Source organism: Ursus maritimus, unplaced genomic scaffold, assembly GCF_017311325.1.
Source record: "Ursus maritimus isolate PB19 unplaced genomic scaffold, ASM1731132v1 scaffold_12, whole genome shotgun sequence".
In the NCBI taxonomy this organism is placed as follows: Eukaryota; Metazoa; Chordata; class Mammalia; order Carnivora; family Ursidae; genus Ursus; species Ursus maritimus.
The window spans coordinates 57,482,434-57,509,596 of record NW_024423564.1 but is presented as its reverse complement, the minus strand read 5'-3'; the positions used below and the strand labels follow the sequence as shown (position 1 = coordinate 57,509,596).

The following is a 27,163-nucleotide window of genomic DNA, read 5'->3' as shown; positions in this document are numbered from 1 at the left end:
AGCAGATCTTAGGCAGCCAAGATAGCAGGAATCTCTATTTCTGTGTCTGTGAACATTTCTTTTTTCCCTTAAATTGGTTTTATTCTAATCCATTTAGTTTCCAATCTGAGTCAGAGACAAGTAACCCTGAATGGAACCACACAGGAGGAGAACAAAGGCGTGTGCCTTTCAGTTCTCAGATTCTACTGGCAACCACCTCCTTGAACAAGTCTGTGATTAAACGAATAATGAATGTGAGAGTATTAACCATAGGCAGGCAGCTAGTTCCAGAAAGGGAGAGAATTGGAACAGCATTTGAGAGAAACAAAAACACGCTCAAAAGTAGAGGATGCAGTGTGAGGAGGTGATGATTTGAACTATTTTCATCAAAGAATCTAGCATTTTACTCACGTGTGTCCTAGAAAGTGGTTCGGTCAACTGGGTGTGCGTGACGTTGAGAAAGCAGGAGGCTCCAAAGTCTGGATTGAAGAAACAGGACAATGTTTCCCCAAGACTGCCAGGGCCACGAGTCAGGAATCGTCATCGAGAAAAGCCGAGGACATAGCTGCAATGAAAGAAGTCTCTGTCATTTTGAAAGCAAACCAACGAAGGAGAAAGGAGGGTGAGGTACAAAGTTAGTCATCACAGTGGAGTTTGGAGCGAGCGGCTCAGCATGAAGCATCATTCTAGTGTGTGTGGTGCATGGAGGTAGGCCTCGGGCACAGAGACCCCCCGGAATTGGACCGACAAACAGAAGGGAACTTTCAGCACCTCTGTGCCTAGTGCTGGCTGTTACAGTACGTGGAGGTACAAAGAATAACATTCATCAGTCTGTACTTTAAAAATCTGGACTGGGTTATCCATACACAGGCTAAAATTCAAAAAGTACACATGGTATGAATCTGTCTATAGGACAAACACCTAGAATGGAATTATTGGGGAAAAAATTTTTTTTCAATTTTGCTATTGTCAAATTACCATCCACAAAGGCTGTACAATTTTACAATCTCTTTAGCAACATATGAAGAAATACCTTTCCTTCGTCCTCACCAACAGAGCCTGTCTTGGTTCTTTATACAAAGAGACGTGAGATATGAGGCATAATAATGACAATAATAATGCTAATATTAATGAATGATCCTAACACTTTAAGTACAGTTTTTAGTCTTTATATATATTAATCCATTTATTCCTAGCAGCAACCCACTCATGAAAGTACTATTATTATTCTCCCTAAACAGAGAAGGAAACAAAAACACAGAGAACTTAAGAATCTTGTTGGTGAACATAGTTATGCAGGGCAGAGTGCCATTCCAGGGCTGGCACCCTCTTCGAGGCCCAAACTCTTAACCATTAGCTCTTATTCCAGAGGTGGGATATTACTTATGGTATGTGTAATAACAGGGACACACAAATAGGAAACCTGAGGGGGGGGTGTGTGTGCATGGGGACTCAGAGACACCAGTTCCTTCCATCTTAATGGAAGTAGACACAGGCTATAACTGGGAAAATGTTCGGCTACAGTGATTGATATGCAGAACTCTATGAAGAACAAGTAGACTTTTCCTTACTTTTCTTTCCTACTCCTTTCAGTACAAAAACATTACTCCATAAATGTTCATGATGTGTCAGAAAGGTCAAAGCTACAAAATTTAAAGGATGGTATGGTCCAAAAAGCATGGTACTTTTAAGTAACACAGACCTGGGTTCAGGTCCAAGTTACACTACTGGTTAGCTGGATGACCTTAAGTTATATGGCTTCTCTGAAACTCAATTTTCTTCAAATGGAAAAAAAAAAAAAGTCTGTGACCCTAGGAAAATTTTTACAATGACTAAATACAAAAAAAAAAAAAAAAAAATCCAAACACTCAACAAATATCATTAGTTGTATTTAACTTGCACTTAACTGTTAAATCTTACTTTCTCTGCTTCAATTTGCAGACCTTCTGGTTTTATCAGAATAGTTTACTTTTCTCAAATATAATGGAATTTTCTAGTCTGCTTGCATTTCTGTGTTCTATTCTCTCTTGCTGAAATTCTCCCCTTGTCCCCAGGTCCCATCTACCACGAAGCTAGCCAGATCTACATCAAATGCCACCAACTCCAGGAAGGGTTTCTTGACCAATGCCCTCTGCAGTACACTGCCCCTAAGTGCTTTGAATTCCTAAGTACTATTGGATTCCTAAGTATTATTGAGCTCTACTACTTCTAAGACATTAATCATCATAATACTAACAGTTAGCAACTGTTTTAGTGCGTACCAGGCACTGTTCTAAGCATTTCATATATTTCATATCTCACTTAATCCTCTTCACATGTGATAGGTATCGTGATCATCCCCACTTAGGCACAGTCCTGAGTGCCATTCTTAGCACGTCTTGTCTGCACAGAGGGACTGACGTTTCTAAAGGCAAAGAGGCCACAAGCCTAATATTTGAAGTTGTAGGCTTTGGACTGAAAACACCTGTGTTCCAGCCTTGGTCCTGTTCCTATCAGCTGTGTGATATAGTTACCAAATCTCCCCAAATTTTAATTTCTAAAAGGGGAAGCTGATAACACCAACTTCAAAGAGTTATTATAAGGCTTAATTGAGTTTGCAGATATAAGAATTTGGAACAGTGGGTGGCAAATGGTGAACACGTGAATGTCAGCTTATATTATTCGTATTTAAATAGCATACAGTGGCTTCCAACAAAAGGCTTGCTTCCCTACTTTGCATTCACTATTCCCTCTGCCTGGACGGCCTTTCCCCATCCTCACTCATTATCCCCCTGCCAATTTGAAGAACTCAACGCCTAGCTCTGCAGGATCTAGCACTAGCGTCTCCTATTCTGCAAAGTCTCCCTTGGAGGCCCAGGGAAATCTCCCTTCTGTTGCACCCTCTATTACCTTAGACCCAATTCCCTTGTACCCCTCATCTTACTGCATGGAGATTCTGGCTCAGAACTAGGAGGTCTAGGAAGATGGGGACTTCATCTTAATTATTTTTAATCCCTATCACTTAGCACACTATTTGCATAAGCGGGGTAAGCTCTTAGTGCCCATTAAGTGATTAAAAAGATGAATTAAAAATAAATACCTTAATGCTAAGAGGAAAAGTTACCAATTCTTAACTCACTATTATATAATTCATTGAAAAGTCGTTCAATATCCCAATCAAAGCATAAAAAAGAAACTCTACTAAAACTAAATGTTTTATAAAAATAGACGAGAGGGTTCTGTAAGGAACCCACTGCATTCCTATCAGCCGCATATTCACTCAGCACACTGCCAGGCTATTGATGTTTTAGTGATAGACACTGCAAAATGATAGATTCACCAGCAATTCATAAGCTGAAGACATTACCAGACACGCCGTTAGGCTGCTCAGATATAAACAGAATATTATGGGAGGAAAATAATAATTAACTTGTAAGGAGAGGGGCAAATAAACATTCTATTAAAGGGGGAAAAAATCCCAACTGAATATAATCTCCTTCCATTACATTATGAGCATTAAAATTAATGGTGTTCGTTTTTCTGTGGTTTGGGTAGTCATTGTATTTAAAAAGCTGAAGTTAACTTCACAGGGAAAAAAAATAAATTAAATGTGCCGGTGTCTCAGGAAACTTCATTTTCTGAGTCAATAGCCAAGTTGATGCACATCACCAGAATGTCTGACAATCAGTTTTCCATACTGGTGTGTTCTAAATGGGAAAGGAAACCAACTCTTAATTTAAATTATATTGCAAATCACTTCTTGCAGGCTGAATGGCATTCAGCTGCAGTAGGTGGCTTTCACATAGGGCCCCAAATACAACATTGGCTGATTAATGCTAATTTGAAATGTTTTCTTGGAGGGGCTGATGGGCACTCGATCTGGGTGCATATGAGGCTGAGGAAATTCTATGGTGGGTGACTGACTTGAAGGCCAACAGCATATTTGCCATCAGATAAAAATGTACATTCATAAACATACCAAGACAAGTCAATTATTCTCTGATTCACTATTCCCTGGGTCCCTTTGTGTAAAGAAAACTATTTATACTCCCCATCAGATGGATACACAGAATCATAGTAAACAAGACCCTGATTCCACTACTCTATATTATATTTCCCACGGCACCTTCCATTGTGGAAGTCATTAGTTTTGGTCTTTTTGTTCTCGATTTATCAAAACAGACATTTTGCTAGTGAGCTCAGTTTTGCTCCCAGATGCAAAATAGCAGACGCAATTTTTGACCAACTGAAAAAAAAAGAAACAAAACATGCTTTGTAATCTTTTGGTGAGGGTGACTGGGAATTTGTTCTTCTCTATCTCAATGCCTGATACGTACATAAACACTAAAATCAGAGCTCAAAAAGCTTAGTATTCTTTTACCCTTCCCCAGCTTAAAAGTTCAAAGAGACAAACCAACCCATCCTTGTGCTTTGAATTACTCCCAATACAATGCACTCAAGTCAAATAATCCAAAATGAGGAAACTGATCAGAACCAACACCTGAAAAAACAACAAATTAACATGAAACATCATCATATTTCACTTGTCAAATCGGCAATACTCTGTAAAAAGAAAGTACACTCAGTGTGCAAGGGTTCTGGGGACAGATTCTCCTACACAGGGAGAACCTTGAGCCTGGACACCCATCACACGACAGCGTGCTCCCTGCACACACACTGTTGTCATTGATAAGGAGTTTGTGGTATACGAAAGGGAGGTTTTGGGGTTTTAAAAAAATATTTAATTTATTTATTTGAGAGGGAGAAGAAGGGATAGAGAAAGGGAGAGGGAGAGAAGTTGGGGGAGAGAGAGCACACATGGAGGAGGGAGAGGCAGAAGGAGAGGGAGAAGCAGACTCCCCTGCTGAGCTCCATCTCAGGACCCTGAGCTGAAGGCAGATGTTTAACCAACTGAGCCACCTAGGCTCCCCTAGGGATGGGAGTTTTTGCTCGGATGGTGTGGCGTGGGATCCTAGCTCTAGCACTTGTGACTGCGTTACCCTGGGTACATTCCCTTCCTTTTATGAGCCTGAGGTTTCTACTTGCAGCATTATCGTAGGATTTGAGGTAAACTACCTTGCAGTATAGTTAGTGCCTGTCATCAAGTAGACCCTCCATAAATGAGGACTATTATTATAAGCACTTGAGATATCAGTATCAGTACATCTAATGGACTAATTTATATATGTGCCATAGCCAGTATGCCGTAAGACCATGTTTTCTGTTGTGTGTAAGTCAATGCATTTCTATAGCTGAAAGCTAATTTCCACGTTTGGTCTCTGACCTTTAAAATTACTGAATGTGCTGCTCTCAAGTGACAGAATCTTTTCTATACTTGACACTGATTTGCAAAATTAGATGTCCAGAGGGCTAAAACATAATTTTCACGAACAAGACAACAGTGTAACAAGCCTGGGACTATCTCATTAAATCTGACCACAACAAAGTCTTGGTGACCATCAAGGGACTAGCCTTCTGCTGTCACAGGACCTTCAGGCAGGGGAACTATGAACAGGCTTCTGTGAGAAAGTTCCAAAGTCCCAGTGAGTACATGACGCACTCTATGCATAGAATGAAGTGGTTCTCAAACTGCATATTAGAGTCACGTGGGGGAATTTTACAACTTACAACTTAACTTACAACCGAGTGAATCACAGTCTCTGGGGGTGGAGGCTGCACCCTGGAAAACTTTTACAAGGTCTCAGGCTATTGTCCTGTGTAGCATGGGTTGTGGGGGCGGGGGGGGGGGGCACTGGGCTAAAGAAATACTCCGATTGGTTGATGGTCTTTAAAAGTGGTGATCGTTCTTTTCATAAGAAGGCTGAAAAGTGTAAAAGCAACAACAAGAAAAACAGACCCCAAGAAAGAAGAGATGAAGAGAGGAAGAAGGGGATGATCTTGGGGGGGGGGGGGGGGGGGGGGGGGGGGGGTGCTGCCCTGAGGATCTTAGAGACTGCAGGTCTGCAGTCAGCGGGAGAGCAGGTATCTCCATACCTTTGCACGTTCTGTTCCTTCCACCCAAAATGCTCCTTTCTCCTTCTCCACCATGCAAAGGCCATCAAATATCACCTCTTATGTGAAGTCTTTCCTGACTTTTTTGGCACAATTAACTGCTCGTCTATTCAGTCAACGAACTTTTCCCTAAGAACATTTTGTATATTCCCCTTGGTCACAACTCATTGCATTATATTAGCCTGCATTTCATGCAAAGGCCTTGCCTGCTCAATTCTGGGTGTTTTCTGTGTCTCATCTTTGGTTTCTGCAACAGTGCCCAGCACACACAGTATGAATTCAGGATTTTTTTTAAAGGAGCCTTCAGCACTGTAGTAGACATATTGCTGTGGTCTGCACAGCATCCTTGTTAGAGCTGGCCCGTCCTATCGGATTCTGGTGGAACTGTCAATCACAGTGACTCATCTGTCCATTGGCCTTAGGAGTCAGCAGGTGACCCAGGCAGGATAATTAAGAGTCTTGCCACAAGAACTGATATATGGACAGTGAGAATGACAGCCTCTGTTCCAAGACCTGTAAGGATCTTACCAGAGACTGCCAGAGTTATCTTGCTATCCACAAACACAGAGCCCCCTTTGTCAGGAAAGAATCCTGCTAAATTTTGACACACTGAGAAACAGAGAGACGTATAACACATAGGTGGAGAGAGGGGATGGACCCTGATGAAGTCACTGAGCCTAGATGCACCATGCCTGGTATCCGACCATCACTCCCAGACTTCCCAGTGACATGTGCCAATAAAGTCGTAATTTAGCTTGTATTAGTGTTGGATTTCTGTCACTGGCAGTGGAAGTTATTTGCACCAACTCAATCATATCGCAATAATGATACTGATGACAAAGCCCCCAGTCATAAAAAAATTACATTTGATTCTTCTGTCAGTGAAATCAGTAGAGAATAAGTTCATTTTAAAACAAAGGTTTTCAAACTGTTCTACAGGGTGCAAGTTATCTGTGGAGGACTCTCAGGGAACAAATTACGGATAAATTGGAAGGCACGTGCCAGGGGCTTGGCCTGCTTTCTTTTTTAATTGAAGTAACTCTTTATTCCGTTTTATATGTTGGGATTTCATATTTCTACTTGAAAAAAAACTCCCACTGCTAAAAACAAAACAAAAAACTGTGAAAACGAAGGCATGAAAGTGTATCCTCAAAAACAGTATATTTCAAATGTTTCCGCACATCACACATTAGCCCTCAGCTACCTGAAAACTTTACTTGCTTGGAATGACTCGTTCCGTAAAGGATCTGAGGAAATGAAGTCTTGCTGTAATCGAACAGACGGTGGGAAACACTGGACAAAGATGGAAAAATACCACCACCATTCCTGAGATCCGACCCGACATTTTGTCTCCAAACCCTCGTCCGCAGGAAACAATCCCAAATGTTTTTTGAGTGTGTTGCAAGAAATCCCTACGTGGATAAGAATAGAAGGTTCTGCATTCGGTAGTCTTAAGTAAACAGAACCAGATAGAAACCCTTAAAAAGGGTTGGGAACAAAAACTTCTGAAGAGTAGCTTTGTAAACTCGGTCCCTAAATCATCCTTGTCGCATCTGCCTTCCTCATTGCCGACGTGTAGTCCTACTCACCCCTTTTCTGATAATCCTCAAACTCCTTTCTTCCTCTCCACCTGCACTGCCTCTGAGTCTCGCCTTTTCTTTGAGAAATCCCTCCGTGGCCTCCACCGGCCCGGGTTCCCGCGCCGTCTAGCCCTCGCGTGGCCGCCATGTTGAGCGCCCTCACACAGAATGCGAGCAACGCCCCCCCCACGCCCACCCGCTTCGCGGCTGCGAACCTGCCAAAGGCTGAGGTTGCGTCCTCCTCCCGTGGCCTTGCTTGTGCACAGCTCCTCTCTTCTCCTCACCTCTCCCACCGCTTCCTGTTGGAAACGCACAGCCCCACAACCCAGGCCTGCAAGGGGGTGTCTTCTGACCTCAGTGCCTTTGCCAGGGATGTGCAGCCGGGACCCCGACTCACTATTCTACACCAGTGTTTCTCAACTTTTAAAATTGGCTTTAAAAAAATTACCTGTGCCTCTTGTTAAAATGCAGGTTCTGATTCAGTAGATCTGGGGTGAGGCCCGAGGTGCTTCCTTCCTAAGAAGCCCCCAGATGATGCTGACGCTGCTGGGGAAGGGACTAATAAGCTTTGAGCAGCAAGATCTGCTATCACTTACCGGGGAAACCTTGCCTAAATAACCTCCCCTCGCCCTCACTGGCCTGCGCTCAAGAATTAGGTACATCTGAAAGCCTCTGCTTGCAATCAGATGATAATGATAGCAGTTAATACTGAGTGCTCAGAATGAACCCGGCGTGTTCCAAGGGCTTCTGCTTTAGAACTCATTTGTTCAGCACAACCACCCTATGCTAGAATCATCACTGTCGTTTTTAAGATAGGAAACTGAGGCACACAGAGGCTGAGTAACTTACCCAGGGCCACAAAGCTGGTAAAGAGGGGAGGTTGGCTTAAACTCTGGCCAGTTGTCTCTGGAGCCCACATATTTTTACCACTATCCTATGCTACTCTGGAAGATTCCCAACTGACAGAGAGTCCTGCCTGCGCTCCCTCAGCTCTTTCTGCTTTCCTCTGTCCCAACACACACAATAATACATTAGAGTAGACTGTATCCTTGCCACTGTCCCACAACAGACAGTGAATTCTTCGAGACTGGGATCCTTTCTGGTTTAACTCTGAATCCTAGGCACCCCAGCAATCCTTGTCATCCAGTCGATGCTAATGGCATAGTTCTAAGATACTGAGTTGCATAAACATTCATAGAACTTAAATTTTTCCCTCCCTCTCTGACAAAAGTGACTTTGATTCCAGGGGCTTTGAAGCCTAAGAGCGTGCGTCAGGATCACATGCAGGGCTTGTTAAAACGCCGATTGCTGGGACCCACCCCCAGAGTCTGCTTCAGTAAGTTGAGTGTGGCTCCTGAAAGCTTGCATTCTAAAAGGTTCCCAGGTGATAGTGATGCTGCTGGTCTGAGGACCACACTTTGAGAACCGCTGCTTTATTTACCTCCTCAGGGGTAATCAGCTTTCCTTCATAAGGGATCCTAAGGCAGTACACAGGATGTCCAATATCAGGGGGAGATAAGGAAAACCGTGACCTGAGAGAATGTTTACCTATCCTATTCAGGGGCATAAACAAAGCATAAAATAAATACCATAGCAATTTACTACCAACTCAGAGACTTGTTTTATTTTCTATTGGAAAAAAAATCAAGTAAATTAGCAAAGGACATTGAAAGCAGAAATCAAAATCAAATGGAGAATTTGGTTCTAGATACTCCAGAGGCAGCCGAGTCAGCCTTCTGTTATGGTGTATGTTTCACTTTGATGCTCTATGCTAAGCACTCAGGATACAGTGAATGACAGGCCTCTGGAAGTATACAGTCTAGCAGGAAAGGCTGGCAAACAATATGCAAACATATAAAGAAAGAAAATAATTACAGGTAGGGAAATGTTCTAGTAGGGAAATAAGCAATATGCTAAAGAAGAGGATAATGGTGGGGGGAGGCAGTGCTCACTGAAGACAGGGAGGTTGTGCAGGCCTCTTTAAGAGAGCAAGAGCTTCAATTAAGCCCACAAGAATGAGAAAATGCCATCCTGTGACTAGCCGGGAAAGAATATTCCAGACAGAGGGAATCACAAAGGTAAGCACCCTGGTCTCAGAAGGAGCCTGGCACGTTTTAGAACCCTTAAGGAGCCCAGTGTGCTTGAAGCATAGGTGTGAGGGAGGCCTTGTACTGCTGGGAAAGTCTGGATTGTATTCTCAGTGCAATAGGAAGGAACTAGAAGGGTTTCAGAAGAAAAGTGTCATGTATGATTTGCATTTGAAAGAGATCACTCAGGCTGCCCTGTGGAGAAAGGTTTGTAAGGGGCAACAGGAAAAGGGAAAGGATCAGTCAGGAGTTAATCCTACTATGCAATGTGCAACGGGAAACACCTAACAGCTTATACGGGGTGGGAGCCGGGAGAGGTTTATCGGCTGCGCCAATTAAAACTTTACAGCCCGTTCAAATAATCCACTTGCATCACACTGTTTAAAGACAACATCCATAAACCAGTCGGGGCTAACTGTAGCAAGTTGCTGCAATGCAGACCTCTAGCTTGCTGGAAAAGTCCATGGAAGACTTGCACTGAGAGCATCCTTACCAGAAGGGCCGTGTAGAATCCCCCAGAAGGGAAAAATTTAAAGAACATGGTGGCCCTTTGAGAGCTGAAGAAGTAGATCGGGAGGCACTATTTTTCTGTCTAAAAAATAAGGTCTTTTCAAATTATAAATGAAATTCAAGTCTATAGATGACTGTCAGTAACAATGGCCAACACTTGGCCCACGTATGGAGCCCTGTTGTCCTAAATACCAACATATATTTACACATTCAGTCCACCCATGAGGCAGGCGCTATGATTCCACCAACCTCCTTTCATAGATAAGAAAGTCTGAGGCACAGAGAGGGTAAGTAATTTGCCCAAGATTATAAAGATGGTAGGTGTCAGACAGAGATGAGGCTTGAAATCAGGTGGTCCGGCTCTGGAGTTGCGGCCTTAACCATCATACTGTTGCTTCTCGAGAATTTGCAAAATAAGAAAAAGTAACTGTAGCCACTGAGAGGGAGACCCCACATTATAAGTTTTGTTGTATTATCAACATAATTCCTGGGACAGAGTCGTCTAGCTCTGACAGTGAGCTGATACTGGATACTGGGCTTCGCTGTCTGTTTTACAGTAAAGAAATGAGACAAAATCAGAGACAGAAATAGAGTTCTGAGACAATAGCCTCATACCATATGCAAACACAAAAAGGCATACTGCTGTTTTTATTAGTATTTATTTATTTTTAAATATTTTATTTTTCTGAGAGAGAGAGAGATCGAGTGGGGCAGGGGGAGGGGGAGGAGAGGGAGAGGATCCCAAGCCGACTCCACACTGAGCACGGAGGCTCACACGGGGCTCAATCCCAGGACCCCGAGATCATAACCTGAGCTGAAACCAAAGGTCAGGCACCCAACTGACTCAGCCACCCAGGCTGCCCCTACTTCTGTTTTTAAAAGACTCTGTAGAAGCTCAAAAAAATTTTACTTTAGGTCCTGTGGAACAGATACCAAAACTCAGTTTTCCTAAATTGAAGGAGAGAACGTTTCAGAAGAAAGAATGCGGATGACTATACCAACTACTGACCCCACCACACGGTGGTTGTGTGAGCCAACCATGCCCAGGGCTGGTAGCGGGGTTGAGACCTAATTCATGGCGGCACTGCCAGAGCCAAGGACAGTGCCTGGCACACAATACTTGTGACAAAATGGGCTGCGTGAAATGGACATATGGCTTGAAGTCCCTGTTGTACAGCTTACTAGCTACGTGACCTTGGTTATATCACTTAGCCGATCCGGGCTTCAGTTTATCCATGTGCACTTCAAAGATATTATCTACCCTGCATCATTATCATGTATATGGGGAAAGGGGCAGGAAGGAGGTGAAGATCCTAGACGGCGCTTAGCCCAGGACATAGACTCAGTAAGGGGTAACTGCTACTCTATTGGTTTACTTGTTTTAGACTTGAAAACTAGCATGAAGGCCAAACAGCTAGAAAAACAAAGTCCTTAACATAAAAGCACAATTGCAGTCAGCCTTTTGAGATGTATTAAAAAAAATATATATATATATATATTCTTTTCCAGTTAACAAAAAATATAGAACCAAAATGACTTGGTAGAGAAATGTGAGAGTTCAATGTCATGGTTAAAGAATAGACTCTGGACCAAAGCTCAGCGTCACCACTTACTAGCTGTATGATCTTGGGTGAGTTACTGAACATGCCTGGGCCTCAGTTCTCTCATCTGTAAGATGGGAATGTTAATAGTGATCTGCTTCATGGAATCGTTGTGAGTAATAAATGAGATAGCATACATAAGGCATTTAGAAATGCCTAAAAGGATGTGAGCACTCAGAGTGTTAACTACTGTGATTATTATGTTGTTTTCATGGTGTATGTTTAAGGCAAAGTATGTTTAAGGCGATTTTACATATTTGTAAAGATATGTAAAAAACTGGGTTCATGGTTTGTGTCTGCATGTGGTTAACAAAGTAATCAACTCCAAAGAAAGAGATACTATTTCAAACTATATTACAAAGCTCTCATAATCAAAACATTATAGTACTGGCATGAAAATGGACACACGGATCAATAGAATAGAATAGAAAGCCCACATATATATTATATTTGTGGTCACACATATGTGGTCAATTAATCTATGACAAAAGAAGCAAGAACGGAGAAAAGACAGTCTCTTCAATACATGGTGTTGGGAAAACTTGACAGCTACATGCAAAACAATGAAACTGGACCGCTTTCTTATACCATATACAAAAGCAAATTCAAAATAGATTCAAGACTTAAATGTAAGATCTGAAACCATAAAAATCCTGGAAAAGAACACAGGCAGTAAGCTCTTTGACATCAGTCTTAGCAATATTTCTTTTTTGGATCAATCTCTTCAAGCAAGGGCAACAAAAGCTAAAATTAACATGGGATTACATGGAACTAAAAAGCTTCTGCACAGTGAAGGAAACCATTATCCAAATGTAAAGGAAACCTACTGAATGGAAGAAGATATTTGCAAATCATACATCTGATAAGGAATTGATATCTAAAATATATAAAAATGTATACAACTTTATATATGTATATATATATATCAGATGCTCAACATCACTCATCATCAGGGAAATGCAAGTCAAAACCACAGTGAGATATCATCTCACACCAGTCAGACTGACTATTATCAAAAAGACTTGCTACCAAAAGACAGCAAGTGTTGGTGAGGATGTGGAGAAAAGGGAACCCTTGCGCACTGTTGGAGGGAATAAACTGCTGCAGCCACTGTGGAAAACAATATGGAAGTTCGTCAAAAAATAGAACTACCATACAACCCAGCAATTCCACTTCTGGGTAATTATCTGAAGAAAATGAAAACACCCCTATGTTCATTGCAGCATTATTTACAATAGCCAAAGTAGGGAAGCAACCTAAGTCCATTGATAGATGAATGGATAAAGAAGAAGAGGGGTGTGTGTGTGTGTGTGTGTGTGTGTGTGTGTGTGTGTGTGACTATTACCCATAAAAAATAATGAAATCTTGCCATTTGTGAAAACATGGATATACCTTCAGGGGTTTATGCTAAGTGAAGTAAGTCAGACAGAGAAAGATAAATACTGTATGATTTCACTTCTATGTAGAATCTAAAAACAAAACAAACAAACAAAACAGACTCCTAGATACAGAAAGCAAACTGTTGGTTTATCAGAGTGGGGAGGTGTTGGGGGGGCAGGTGAAATAGGTGAAGGAGAGTTAGAGGTACCAACTTCTAGTTATAGGATATATAAGTCGTGGGGATGTAATGTACAGCAGAGGGAATATAGTTTAAAATATTGTAATAACTTTGTATGGTGACCGATGGTAACTAGACTTCTTGGGATCATTTTGTAATGTATAAAAATATTGAATCACTATGAAGTACACCTGAAACTAACAAGATATTGTATGCCAATTATGATTCAATTTAAAAAAAGAAAGAAAGAAAGAAAAGAGAGACATTGCCACTCTCATTATATTCTAGCATTGGGAAAATTCAGAGATGCTGTTTGACAATCCTAATAGCTACAGGCTGGCTATTGAATGACTTACAAAAACAACAAGAAAGAGGAACCATTGTTTGATGCTTAAAAGTTACAGAAAATGAAAGGGAAGGTTTGGGTGTGTAAAACAGTATTGTTCCATTCCTTAAGGCAATTAGTGTGATCTGGATAGATACAGCACAGGAAGCAGGCATATCCAGGCACTCCTTTTTCTGTTCTATCAAAGGATAATATATATTTTCACCTTCAGAAAGGTTAGGTAATTATAAATGTATTCTCCTTACTCATAATATTTTAAGCAAGTAATTGTTGCCCATGGGAAAATGTTTAATTATTTCTGATGAACAGTTGTGGCACAGAAATGAGAGAACATGACAGGCAGTGTGGAAACTGCGGCCCAGTTCTTAATTGTGTGGGAATCTTGTCTTTTCATTGTGGAAAAAAAAAATCCCATATTGATTTTTCTCTCAATTGATTTCACAAAATTTTTTCGTTTAGCAACACTGACTTTCGCCAATTATAGCATCTTCTCGATTTCCCTAGGCCAGAGGCCGCCTCAGGCCTTCGTGATGGAAACCTGATCCATTTTAGGGTTGGGCTGCCCAGTGAGTGCCCCTTCACATACAATATAGTCTCGAAACTGCACCCCTCCCCACCCCCACGCCAGTGTTTTCAAAGGGAAAGGGAAATGGTGGGAGAATGCAGCTTTGGGACTGCACAAAGAGGTGGGAGGGGGCGTTTCTCACTCCCTGAGTGGGAGGGGGGGAACACGAGGGGAGGGGAGGCTCCGAGCACCTGGGAGATGCCTGTGCACTCTGCTATGGGTTCTTCATGTTTTGGGCCGGAAAACCAGCTAAAGCGGTAACTGGCAGGGACCACAGACAAGCCCCATAAGGCTCTCTTCCCTGCAGCGGGCACCTACCACCATTGCTCTCAGGGTGCATGCAGTGGCTAAGAGCAAGCAGCTTGGGAATGAGACAGCCCTGACTGCAAGCCTGCCCTTTTCCAAAAAGCAATAGAGTAGGCACCACTGACCCCTTTTACATATTTAGGAATCTGAGGCTCAGACAGGTCAAGGGACTTTCCCAAGACGGAGTTTGACCGGGACATTGACCCATCTTATTTTCAAGCCTACCGCTCCCAATGGCTACAATATTTCCATACAGTATTTCTCTACATTTGCAGGGTGACTTTAATTCTAAAATAGGTCGTTTTATAACTGAAATTTTAATTCACTGATATATTATAAACTGTTTATAGGCACGTATGATGCTAGTCAACTTTTCTCAACTTTGTATTGAGATAATTGTAGAGTCACATGGAGTTGTAAGAAATCATGATGGGGTCCCATGTACATGATAGCCAAATTTTGGATGAAGGTGTTATATCAAATATAAAAGACTTTGGAACAAGGGGCCTTAGTAAAAAGAAACACATCAGGCAGCAAATCTGTGGCCTATATTTATTAGACTTTACAAGTCTTATATATGCAAGTGGCCTGTATATTTTTTTTAAGTCTGTGAACATTAAAGCTCTGTTTCCTGGGTTCAACTCCCAGTGCCGCCACCTCTCGGCTTTATGATCCCCTGTGGCCTCTTTGTCCCTACACTTGTGAGAAAAGGATGATCATAGTGAGGTCCCTTACAGGATTGTTGTGGGATTAAATGGGTTAGTGCACATAAAGTGCTCAGAACATATAACCAGCTGGTCTTTGATATTCCTGGCATATAGCTACATTTTGTGTATACGTGCGTTAACTGAAGAAACAAATACAATCTTTCTCCACCTATTCCTTGCCCTTTGTGGGTAGGGTGGGGGTGGGGACTGGTTTGCTCCAGGGACTGGGAATAAGGGTGCAGCTTTTTTGTTTTAACCTAAACAACATTTACTTAATGGTTTTATTCATCCGTATCATCAATAAATGTGTTCTTTCATATGTGGGAAATTCAACTTTTTTTAATACCAGATTTTCCTGCTTGTGGGAAGATATTCAAAGGCATCAGCAGTTTCTTGCAAACGTGTGAATTTTATTCCTTTTTTTCTTTTGTGAAGTCTTGAATAGAGAGTATAGTACATGATTAAAAAAAAAAAGTTTCCTCATGAAATAGAAGCTATTTCCTAATTTCATCTGGATCCTGGAGGTAAAGTGGAAAGTGTATGATCTAATCCCATTGTTAGATGTGGAAATCCTTAGAAATTCTCTCATTTTGTCCTATTCAAGAAATGTCTCTCTAAAGAACACAAGCAGTGTTTATATCCATTTTACTGACTTGTAAATGATTACAGCAGACAGAGGCTTAAAAGAACAAAGGTCCAGGAAGCTGAAGGTGTCTTAGGGGTTACTCCCCCCACTCCTCTCCCCCATCAGCTCCAGATTCCCAACCACCACTCATATGCACAGACCACACCTCCATCATTACTACTCCGCCCGCCCCCACAATCACCTGAGAAGGAAACCAAAGTCCACAAAGCAGCAATGTTTTGCTGATTTACACAAAGCCATCCACAGATGAATGGCAGGCAAAAAAAGGGTCCTTCCAAAGCCACCTCCCCCCATGATACTTTCATCCAACTTTTGTCTTAACCCTTGCACAGTGCACAGCATTTGTTTCATGGTCCTGCCCTGGACTCTACTAGAAGCAGATGTACCTCTGAGCACTCCGAGCTCAGCACCCAATTTCTCTCCTAGTGGCTGCTCAGGAACCACATTCCCGATGGAAGCGAATGCAAACCTCCCTTGCTGACATATGCTTTCTATCCTAGGCTATCCTGTCTGCATCCAGAAGTTATGTTTGTCTTTTTTTTTTTTTAAGATTTTATTTATTTATTTGACACAGAGAGAGAGAGATCAGAAGCAGGGGGAGTGGCAGAGGGAGAGGGAGAAGCAAGTCTCCCCACTGAGCAGGGAGCCCGATGTGGGGCTAGATCCCGGGACCCTGGGATCATGACCTGAGCCGAAGGCAGATGCTTAACTGACTGAGCCACACAGGCACCCCCAGAAGCCCTGTTTTTCAAGGGTGATTTTATAAAAGGTGGTATTGGGCTAGGACTGGGGACAGATACTGTGAGTACTGCTGGGCACAGACTCATGGCAGTCATTAGGGAACATGGCAGGCACTGAGCTAGTGGGATGGATGAGTCTCCCACAGAGAGGTACATTGGACCGTGCACTGTGGGATGCTGGGGGATCAGAGGAGACCTCAGTTTCCTGCTACCTCTTGATATGGGAGGGGGGAGATTTGCCTGACCACCCTGGGAAAGCTCGAGCTTTATTATCAGCATGTCAGCCTCATAAGAATGAGTGATAAATACCCTGTTCTAGGATTGCCTAGAGGACAAGGCTAAGCAATCTTAGCAGGACTGTTAGGGTTACTCTGAGGACACACTGGCTTGTCTAAGCTCAGTGCGGAGATACAAGTCAATCCATCCTTCACAAGGTTTCAGACCTTTGTCCATCTGGCCAACCTAGGTATTTAAGTCTCTGTCCCTGGTCCATAGGGAAGGCTGGTAGTGTTATTGTTTATGATGGGTCACCTTAATGTGACTCCTTCCTGTAGGAGACCTTCCTGACTTTTTGGGTTAACCTGTTTTATGATTCCTGTTGGAACAGCAGCTGGCATATCTCAGTGCCTTTGTAATCACTTGACAATACCCTCTTCTTTGCTAGACCACAGGTTCCATGGGGGCAGGGATATATTTTCCAGTTCACTGCCACATTCCTTGAACCTAGCACAGAGCCTGGTACACTGTTGGTGCTTAATAAATACTTTTAAAATAAAAGATTAACAAGAAAAGCAAATAGTGTGTAACCTGGAAAGCTTACAAAGCACTTCGTTACTGTATTAGCTAGTACGCTTGGTTTTCACATGATCCATATGAAGGGAAATGATTATCCTAACTTTTACCAAATATTAAAGCAGTTCAGCTGCTCACAGCAAGGTGAGAGTTGAAGTCACCCTGGGATCATCCAGTCCAGCTCTCTTGCTGTGATATTCTGTGAACTTCCTCCTTGCTCTTTAAATTCTTCTATTCTGCTAACCCCCCAAGATAAACTTAGAATCACCAGAACCTTCCATCCCCCACACCTGCTGTGGGATCCCAATTAATAACTGCAAAAAGCATTTGCTATTGTTCCGAGGAGCTGGGAAATCAATGTGTTCATTAGCAAGCTCCCCCTCCCTACAATCAGCTAGGAAGACGAGGTGCTGGGGCCTGTTCTCTGTATTTCTCTTCAACCATCTGTGACTAAAAATGTTCTTTAAATTCACTCTCCCCAGTCAGAATTTCATCTCATCTTTAGCTCCCCTGCCCACCTAATAACACCCCCACCCCTGCCAAGAAAACCCCAGAACCTCCTCTGTCCTCTTTCCCAGACCCTCCCCAATTGGCAGGAAAGGGGGCGTCGATGTGGTGGGTGGCTTTTGGTCTCAGTTTTTGCTGAAAAGGAAACTAGGCTTTCATCCTCAGTGTTCCCCAGTCTGTCAGGCGCTGTGTATTCATGGCTTGTTAGTGCCGACGCTCCAAAGGGAAGCAGATGATGTAAGCTTCAGACGGAGGCTAAATCTGAGCCCGCAGAACCCCAGCTCCCCTCCCTTCTGCTCAGAGCCAACCCCACTTCCTGGGGTACAAGCTGATGGGGCAGCAGCTAGGCTAAACCAAATCCCAAATGATGCGAGTTTTGAGAGTCCACAGTATACACTGAACTTGGTCTGTATAAGGATCAGCCACCAGAGACAGTAAAATACTCTTTTTATTTAAAACAAAATTTAAACCTACTTTTAAAAAATGATTTATCCACCCATTTTAGAGAGAGAGAGAGCACACAAGTTGGCGGGGGGGGTGTGGCACAGAGAGAGAGAGAGAGAGAGAGAGAATCTCAAGCAGGACTCCCTGCTGAGTGCTGAGCCCAACGCGGGACCTGATCTCACCACCCCAAGATGATGACCTGAGCCGAAATCAAGAGTTGGTCGCTTAACCGCGTCACCCAGGTGCCCCTAAACCTACTTTTTTTTTTATTATTTTTTTTATTTTTTTAAAGATTTTATTTTATTTATTTATGTGACAGAGAGACAGCCAGCGAGAGAGGGAACACAGCAGGGGAGTGGGAGAGGAAGAAGCAGGCTCCCAGCGGAGGAGCCCGATGTGGGACTCGATCCCAGAATGCCGGGATCACGCCCTGAGCCTAAGGCAGACGCTTAATGACTGCGCTACCCAGGCACCCCTATTTTAATTTTTTTATAACAATTTTTTAGTATGTTATGTTAGTCACCATACAGTACATCCCTAGTTTTTGACGTAATGTTCCATGATTCATTATTTGCGTATAACACCTAGTGCACCGTGCAATACTTGCCCTCCTTACTATCCATCACCGGCCTATCCCAGTCCCCCACCCCTCTCCCCTCTGAAGCCCCCAGTTTGTTTCCCAGAGTCCACAGTCTCTCATGGTTCATTTCCCCTTCTGTTAAAGTTGCAATTGTAACACAATGAATACCTAATTACCCTTTACCTAGGTGCACCAACTCTTAATATCTTGCCATATTCATCCTATCTCTTTCTCTATATACTCCCCCCCTTAAGCCATTGGACAGTAAGTTGGCAACCTCATGACCCTTTACCCCTAAATTCTTTAGCATGTATCTTCTAAGAAAAAGAATATTTTCCTGCCACAATACTAAGATCTCGCTCAGAATATTAGAGAACTGTTATCTAATATATAGTCCATATTCAGATATCCCCAATTGTTCCAATAATGTCCTTTGAACATTTCTTTGCCATGCAGGATCCAATCAAGGATCATGTGTTGCATTTAATGTCATTTCTTATTAACCCATAATCTAAAATTGGTCCTCAGCCTTCTCTCTCCCATGATACTGACACTTTTGAACAGCATAAGCCAGCTGTTTCACAATAATCTTCAGCTTGAATCACATGATTCCAGTTAGCCCTATCACTGATGACTTTAAAATTATCATACAATGAATACGGTGTCTACCAGATTTCTTCATTTTATTTTTAATAATATTTTTTATTATATTATGTTAGTCACCATACAGTACATCCCTAGTTTTTGATGTAAAGATTTCTTCATTTTAAAGATAAAAGGTTATCCCTTTTCCCTGAGTAATTAATCAGCGGTCTGTGGGATGCTGTTTGAGAGCATATGTATGTCCTTTTCCCAAATAACTTTTAATACAGTGGTTTTAGCATCCGTTGGTAATACTTATCTAAACCAATTATTAAACTGGTAGTTGCAAAATGGCGGTTTTCTAATTCCACCATTCCTCATACAGTGGTTGGTGTTTTCCATACAAAGAGCTTTCTCTCTCCCTCTACAGTTGTTAGTATCACTCTAGATGCATGGATTCCTGTTTCTGTTACTTGGTGTATTAGAATCCTTTGGTGTTCTTATTCTGTTGCTCCAATGATCTCCTGAAGGAAAACATTTTAAGCCTTCTAACTCCCTCCCATCCTGTTTCTGCCCAACCTAAGTCCTCTGAGGCTTCCCTCCCTGACCCCCCCTCTTCACCCTGCTGACCTTTATTCCTGGCAGGGAAACCCGGGAAGTCACATAGAGGGTTCTGGAACTGTATTAGAAAACCCATTTTCATGCTGAGCTCCTTGAGGGATGGGGTTATATCCCCTCATCTCTGTGTTCCCAGTACGCTGCCTGGCATGTGGTGGGCGCTCACCGGTTACTGTGCAATGCAGCCCAGCAATGAGTGCTTCAACCAAGCACAAAGTGGCAGCTCAATATCTCAGACAACCTTTACCAGGGGACAGGGAAAGAAAGTTCACCTCGCCAGACTACTTAGAATGGTCCAGGCCTCCGATAAACTTAGCAAAAAGTAATCAATTAGCTTGGCTGTTGATGTGAGATACAGATAGACCTATCTGGTGTTTTTAAGCCACCATTATTCTCTGTCTGTATCATGCAGCTGACCTGATATCCTAGATAATATATTCCCCTTTGTACATTATGCTCTAGTCATAATGGTGATTTCTGGTTTCTTTTTTTTTTTAATTATAATAATATTTTTTTATTATATTATGTTAGTCACCATACAGTACATCCCTGGTTTCCGATGTAAAGTTCCATCATTCATTAGTTGCGTATAACACCCAGTGCACCATGCAATTCCTGCCCTCTTTACTACCCATCACCAGCCTATCCCATTCCCCCACCCCCTCTCCTCTGAAGCCCTCAGTTTGTTTCTCAGAGTCCATAGTCTCTGGATTCTTGAACATATTACTCCAGTGCTTCTCAAAGGAATCACCTGGGAGTCTTCTTCAAATGCAGATTCTGATTCAGTGGGTCTAGGCTGGAGACCTGAGGGTCTGCATTTCCAATAAGCTCTCAGGTGAGGCCAACGCTGCTGTTTTGAGGACCACACCACACTTTTTTTGATAGCAAGGCACTGCTCTGTTTCACAACTGGATGCATTTGCAAATGCTGTTCTCTTTGCCTCAAATTCTTGCTCTCCTTGTGTATGTGAAAAATTCCTATTTATTCCTTAATTTCTTGCTCAAGGGTCATTGCTTTCATTCGCCAGCTGGTTTGTGAACACCTACTATGTGCCATCACTGTTTTAGGTCCTCAGATCCATGACTGTTCAAGATAAGAGAGGTCTGTGGTCTCAGAAACCCCACACTGTAGTNNNAGAGGGAAAGAGAAGGAGACTACAAAATAAGCTAGCAAACCAATAAGATAACTGAAAATTATGCTAAGCACCATGGAAAAGGAAGAGGGAGAATGACCAGGGCAGGGACACTCCTTCAGGCACATGGTCAGGGAAGGTTTTTCAGAGGGGGTGGTCATGTTGCTGAGATCTGAAAAAAAAGAGAAGTCAGCCTTACGAGCTGACTCATTGGAGAAAGGGATGCTCATTCCAGACAGAGGGAAGAACAAGGACAATGAGCCAGAGAAAGCAAGGAGCTTGGAATGTTAAAGGACTGAAAATGAAGCAGATGTAGCTTGAGGATAGTATACGATGGGGACAGAGCTATGAGCAGGGATTGGAGGAGCTAAGGGTTAGGTAATGTGGGACCTTTGGTCCTGGTAATGTGTTAGAATTTTATTACAACTGAAAAGGGAAATCACTGGAGAGTTTTAAGCATAGGAATGATAGGATTTAATTTATGTTTTTAAAAGATCACTCTGGCTACTCTATGAAAAATGCATGGTAATAATAGCTGATGATAATAGCTAACATTTATTGATTGTGCTTATTATATGCTAGGCGTTGCTCTGAGTGCTTACATATATTAACTCATTTAGTGCTCATAATAACCAAATGAAATAGGTACTATTATTATTCTCATTTTATAGATGAACAAACTGAGACAAAAGGAGTTAAGAAACTTGTCCAGGTCACATAGCTAGCACACGCTGGAGCTAAGATTCGAACCCAGGCATCTGGCTCCAGAGTTCGGGCACTCAGCCACTGCGCTCTGCTGTAGGGCAAAGCATGCAGGTAGAGCGGTGCATTAAGATGGGCTCATAGCAGTCAAGGTGAGGGATGTTGCTGGCTGGAACCAGAGCCCTGCCCGCCAAGGTGGGAAGAGGGAGACAGATTTCAGAATTCTTTGGGGGTTGCAAATGGAAGTAGAAGGTTAAAGGATGAGGAGCCATCAAGGGTAGTCTCTAAATTGTTGAACTACAAGCCCACTGAGGGTGTGTTCATATGCTGAGATGGGGAAGGCTGGGAAAGAAACCCATTTGATGGGAAATCAAGAATTACGCTTTCAAATGTAAGTTTTGAGATGGTTTTTCAGTACACAAGTGGAGAGGAGATGGCAAGTAGGTGTGAGTGTGGAGTTTAGAGGAAAGGCTGGGTTAGGCATGTAAATCTGGGAATCGGCAGCATGAGTGGGGCATTCACCCACCATGGGAATGAGTGGAACTGGAGAAGGGAGTTCAGTAGTAAACTAGGACATATCACATAACACAGATTGGGAAGAAGAGAAGAAGCCGGCAAAATAGAGGGAAAGACAGCGGCCAGAGAAGTAGGAGGAAAACCAACAGGGTGTGGCCTCAGAGAAGCCAAGAGAGACAAGTATATATAGAGGAGTGGAATGGGTGTTCCTGGGCAGCTAAGGGAGGAGTCAAAGAAGACTCCATTAAATTTGGCCTTGTGGATATAGTTGGGTCTGCCATTGTCTGCAGAGATTCCATGCTAGCTTTTCCCTTAGTACCAGCATCCCCATTGGGGTGCGATATAGTTTGGAATAAAGATCTCATTTCCCAGTCTCTCTTACAGCCAGGCACATCCATGAAGCCAGATGCTGAAAACAGAAGTGCTGTGTGAACCCTCTGGAAAGGACTCCTAAAGGAGCTAACTCGTAGGCAGAAGCCCCTTTCCCTCCTGCTGCCTGGAATGTGGTTTGGATGGCTGGAGACCCAGCAGCCACTGCGTATATAGAAGAGTTTACACAACAATGTAGAGTATTCAGTAATAATAATGAACATATTCCTCTATACTGTCAGGCACTGCTCTAAATGTCTCATATATTTTTAATTCTTTAACCCTTAAAACAACCTTAAGAGATAAAGATTGTTATCCTTATTCTACATGACAAAAATAAGGCACTAGGAGGTTAAGTATCTTGCCCTTGGTTCCACAGCTAGAACATGGCAGAACTAGTATAGAAACCTAGGCCATGTGCCTTAGCTCCTAACTGTTCTGCCATACTCCCTGAGATGGAGGTGTGAGGTCATGAAGTACAATCAGGCTGTGCTTTTATTCAGCTACATGTAGTTGCTCTGGGGAAGGGGCAAGGGAGGAAAACAGAGGGGAAGGGGGAAGACAGCTAGGCTTTCCAGAACTGTGGTCTGGACAGTCCGGCAGGACACGGAGGGAGAGGAGAGCTACTGAGGCCTGATAATAAGGTAATTATATTGATGGTCCATGGGCTTTAAGTGAAGACGGGGGAGAAGCGTACCTAGAGGGAAGGTGGGATTTATCATGTTAAGATCCCATCTTCCTGTTCTCTAAATTAAGAACCCTAAATAGGATGATTGCATATCCTTTCTTTCTAGCCCTACAATTCTGTGATTCACTTGGTGCTCAGTAAATATTGGTTGAATGAATAAATGAAGAGATGTGTATGCACATGGGCAATACACATTTTCTTAGCAAACATACATATAAAAATAAGAATATAATATACATTGCATATTTGCTAAGCAAATGAATATTGCAGGCAAAGAAAATACCTAGATCTTTGGGAAATAGAAGGTAAAAACATATACCTACACACACATATCAATAGTATTATTTTATAATTACACCACATGCAAATAAAGCTGAAGTACAATTGCTCTGTATCATTGGATATTCTGTATCTAAGCTATTGAAGCTTTGCAGTATGTCTTAGAATGCTTTATTGGAAGATAAGCAGGGCTCTCAACACGGCCACACTGGGCATTAATGCATGGTGCACATATGGTACAGAAGGCTCCACGTTGCACAGATAGCGGGTGGCCACAGTTCCTCCACCCCTTCCTCATATACCAATGCCGAAAAGGTGGGACAGGGGTGGTAAAGAGGGAAGTGACCACGGGGCCGTCAGAAACCAGTAGGTCCCCTGAGCTGACTGCAAAGGGATACCAGGATCTGTATGAAATTCCACTGAAACATATCAGCACACAAGCACCCCTGTGCCTGGTGTATTACATAGTTTAATTCGCAGTGTTTATTAAGTGCTCACTTTATGAATAATGATTATATACCCAGCATTGTACTGAACATTGTATGTATATTTTGCTCATTTCAACCTCTAAACGATGCTGTAAGATAGACGCTCTTTCTAGTCCCATTGAGGTGATGGGAAAGCAGAGGCTTAGAGAAGCTCATCCTTTGCCCCCGGTTGTAGCCATTTGTGGCAGCACCAGTAGTAGAACCTCAATCTGTGGATCTGCATGAAATCTGAGCCTTCTGTTCCTCTACACCATCTGTTGGCCTGTGGCTCATAGATAGAGAGTACTGTTTTCTTGTTCCTTTAACAGAGTTGCCCAAGAAAGGGATTTCTTGAGATCCTCCCCCGGAAGTGTACCTGTGAGCCCTCTGCTCTGATGACTCTCAAAGACCTCCATCCCGCCGCCTTTGGCTATGATGCATGATCAGGTTATTCATCCTTATGCCCATATATTAGCTAAATCCATTAACCTGACGTGACTCCACCGACGTCCTTTGCAACAAGCGGCCCAACAGCCGATTTAACCGATATAGATTTATGGCTTAACGCTAGAGAGGAGGGAGTCAGGAGGGAGGGAGGGCACGGGCACCCCCCCCTTCCCAATGCTGATGGGCAGCCAGCTATCCTCTCCTCCAGCAATTACTGACACTAATTAGCAGCTTACTACAGATCTGAGAGAAGAGGCTGACACTAGTGCAATCCCTGCTTACCACATTCTGAGTGCAGTCAGAGTCTTCGGGAAAGGCCCTTGTCATGGGCCTGTCTGGGAGGAACTTGGCAGCTCAGAAATGAAGCAGATTGGAAGGGGTGGAGGGAGCATCTAGAAAATGGCCTCATAACCAGAGGCCATTCTGTTTCCCACTTCCAGCTTTGGTCTGGCTGCTGCTTCGCTCAGCTGAGGCCCTGGGCTTCCATCATGAACACTCTCTTTGCAGGCATGCAGCTGGCTGCAAATCATGGAGGCATATGGCTCAGATTCATGAAGCCAAGTCATTAGCCCTCTGACCCAATTATATGGATTCCCACAAAGAACAAAGCAATCGGGATTCGGCCATTGTGCTGTTTTTCACTATAGGCAAGGGTTTTGGGAACCAGGTCTATTTTGCTCCCCCTCCCCCAAACATGTCTATTTTACATGATATGGAGGCATTTCCAAGTTTACAAGCCATAGTCAATGATGACAGAAGAGGCTCTTTGTGGGTAGAAGGCAGATGTTTCTTAAAGGGAAGCTGCTGGGACAGTAGAAAATGAGCTGAGCTAGTCAAGGGTCTAGTATTGGTCTTGGCTCTGATGTGTTATAAGACCTTGGGCAAGTCACATTTCCACTCGGAGACTCAGTGGTCACGGCTGTCTTTGTAAAATGAGGGGTTATCTTAATGATCACTAAGGTCCCTTCCAGCGTTCTCTTGGTTGATCGTGCCCCAGAATCCCGTCATGATGGTGAAAAACTTGCCGAAATAAACTCACAAAGTAATATTAAAATCTAAAATAAGCCCGATTTTTATAGCAGATTTCTGTGCAGGAGAATCATGAACATGTTTTCTTCGCTTTATTTTGAACATCACATTGAACGAAGAAAAAGATCTGATACCCTCGAATTGAAAAAGTGAATAAAATTGATTATATGACTTTGGATCCTTTGGTTAGAGAAGCAAAGAAAAAAAAAAAAAAGAAGGTATGAAATTGCGATTGCCCACTGCAGCTATCTGCTGGATAATAAATGTTGCTGAATCGGTGTCATTTAGCAAAAATTACTGCAAAGAAAAAATATTGCAGGTTTAGTATCTTAATTATGTAGATTTTACATTCAATGAACTCTTGCCAAAATAAATTGCGTATATTATCTAAAAAGCAAATGTTAATTAAAACTGTATCTTGATAGCGTGCTTGGTTCACAAGACATTCCGAGCATATGAGATTATGTGGCACACATTAGCTACCATCAACTCAGACTGAAGGTTCGGGTCATTTCGATGATTCATGTGAAGCCAGACAGTGCTGGCTGGTACTGGCGCCTGACAGCAGTGCCTCACATACTTATACAGAAGATGCAGCTCGATCCCAACTTATTTTTCCAGATGAGTGAAGTGTCTCTGCCTGCTCCGGAGCCACATAAATAGGACAGCTGACTTGAGTTCCCATTAATTAGCTGTTTAACACAAAGCTACCCAGTGATCACCGCACCCAGGGGTAAAAATACAATTCCCAGCAAAGAAATGAGACTGGGGTACAGACATAGAGAATTGGAGGTCACCATATTCATCACTTGTCTCTTTCCCTCTGCTGCCCTGAGCTCGGATGTCCCCAAGACCAGACCATCATCCATTCACCCTGATAGCTGGGTAATTGCATTCCTGAGCCACAGCATCTGGTCTTTTTCGAACATCTTCACTGCTGAACACTGTATACAAAGAACAAGATCCAAATGCTGCAGAATTGATTCTCCCACCCTCTCCAAGAGGCACTGCTCCAAAGCTAGTTTAATTATAGGTGTTTAGACGTACTGAGATGAATACCTAGGGAACAGCCGTTCCACAGCACTGCTCTGGCAAGCATGTACTTTCTTTTCTATTTTTTTCCCACTTTCCATTTTAACAAACAGTCAACTCTGTGCTGCATGTAAGTGTTCTGTAATCAACGGAACACTAAAATGCCAAGTGTTAGGAAAAGGTCAGTGGAGGGTTTCAGACAGGAGCCCGGAGCCATATCATGGCCTCGAATGGCAAGGCTGTCATTTCCACTGGACTCTCAGGGTCAGTTAGCTTCTAGGTTACTACCAATATATCCTCACGGAAACTCAGTATGTTCAACAAGCTGCTCTCCACCTGCCTCTAAGAATCGTCAAAGAATGC

General features: G+C 42.8%; 1 long non-coding RNA gene across 1 annotated transcript in view; it reads right to left on the bottom strand.

Annotated features, from left to right (window-relative positions):
• Positions 1-312: 312 nt before the first annotated feature.
• The window catches only part of LOC121102089, a 325,135-nt gene continuing 298,284 nt past the window's right edge, over positions 313-27,163 (bottom strand). Inside the window, exon 3 of the long non-coding RNA XR_005834158.1 lies at positions 313-544. This is a non-coding gene — a long non-coding RNA (uncharacterized LOC121102089). The remainder of the gene's footprint in view (positions 545-27,163) is intronic.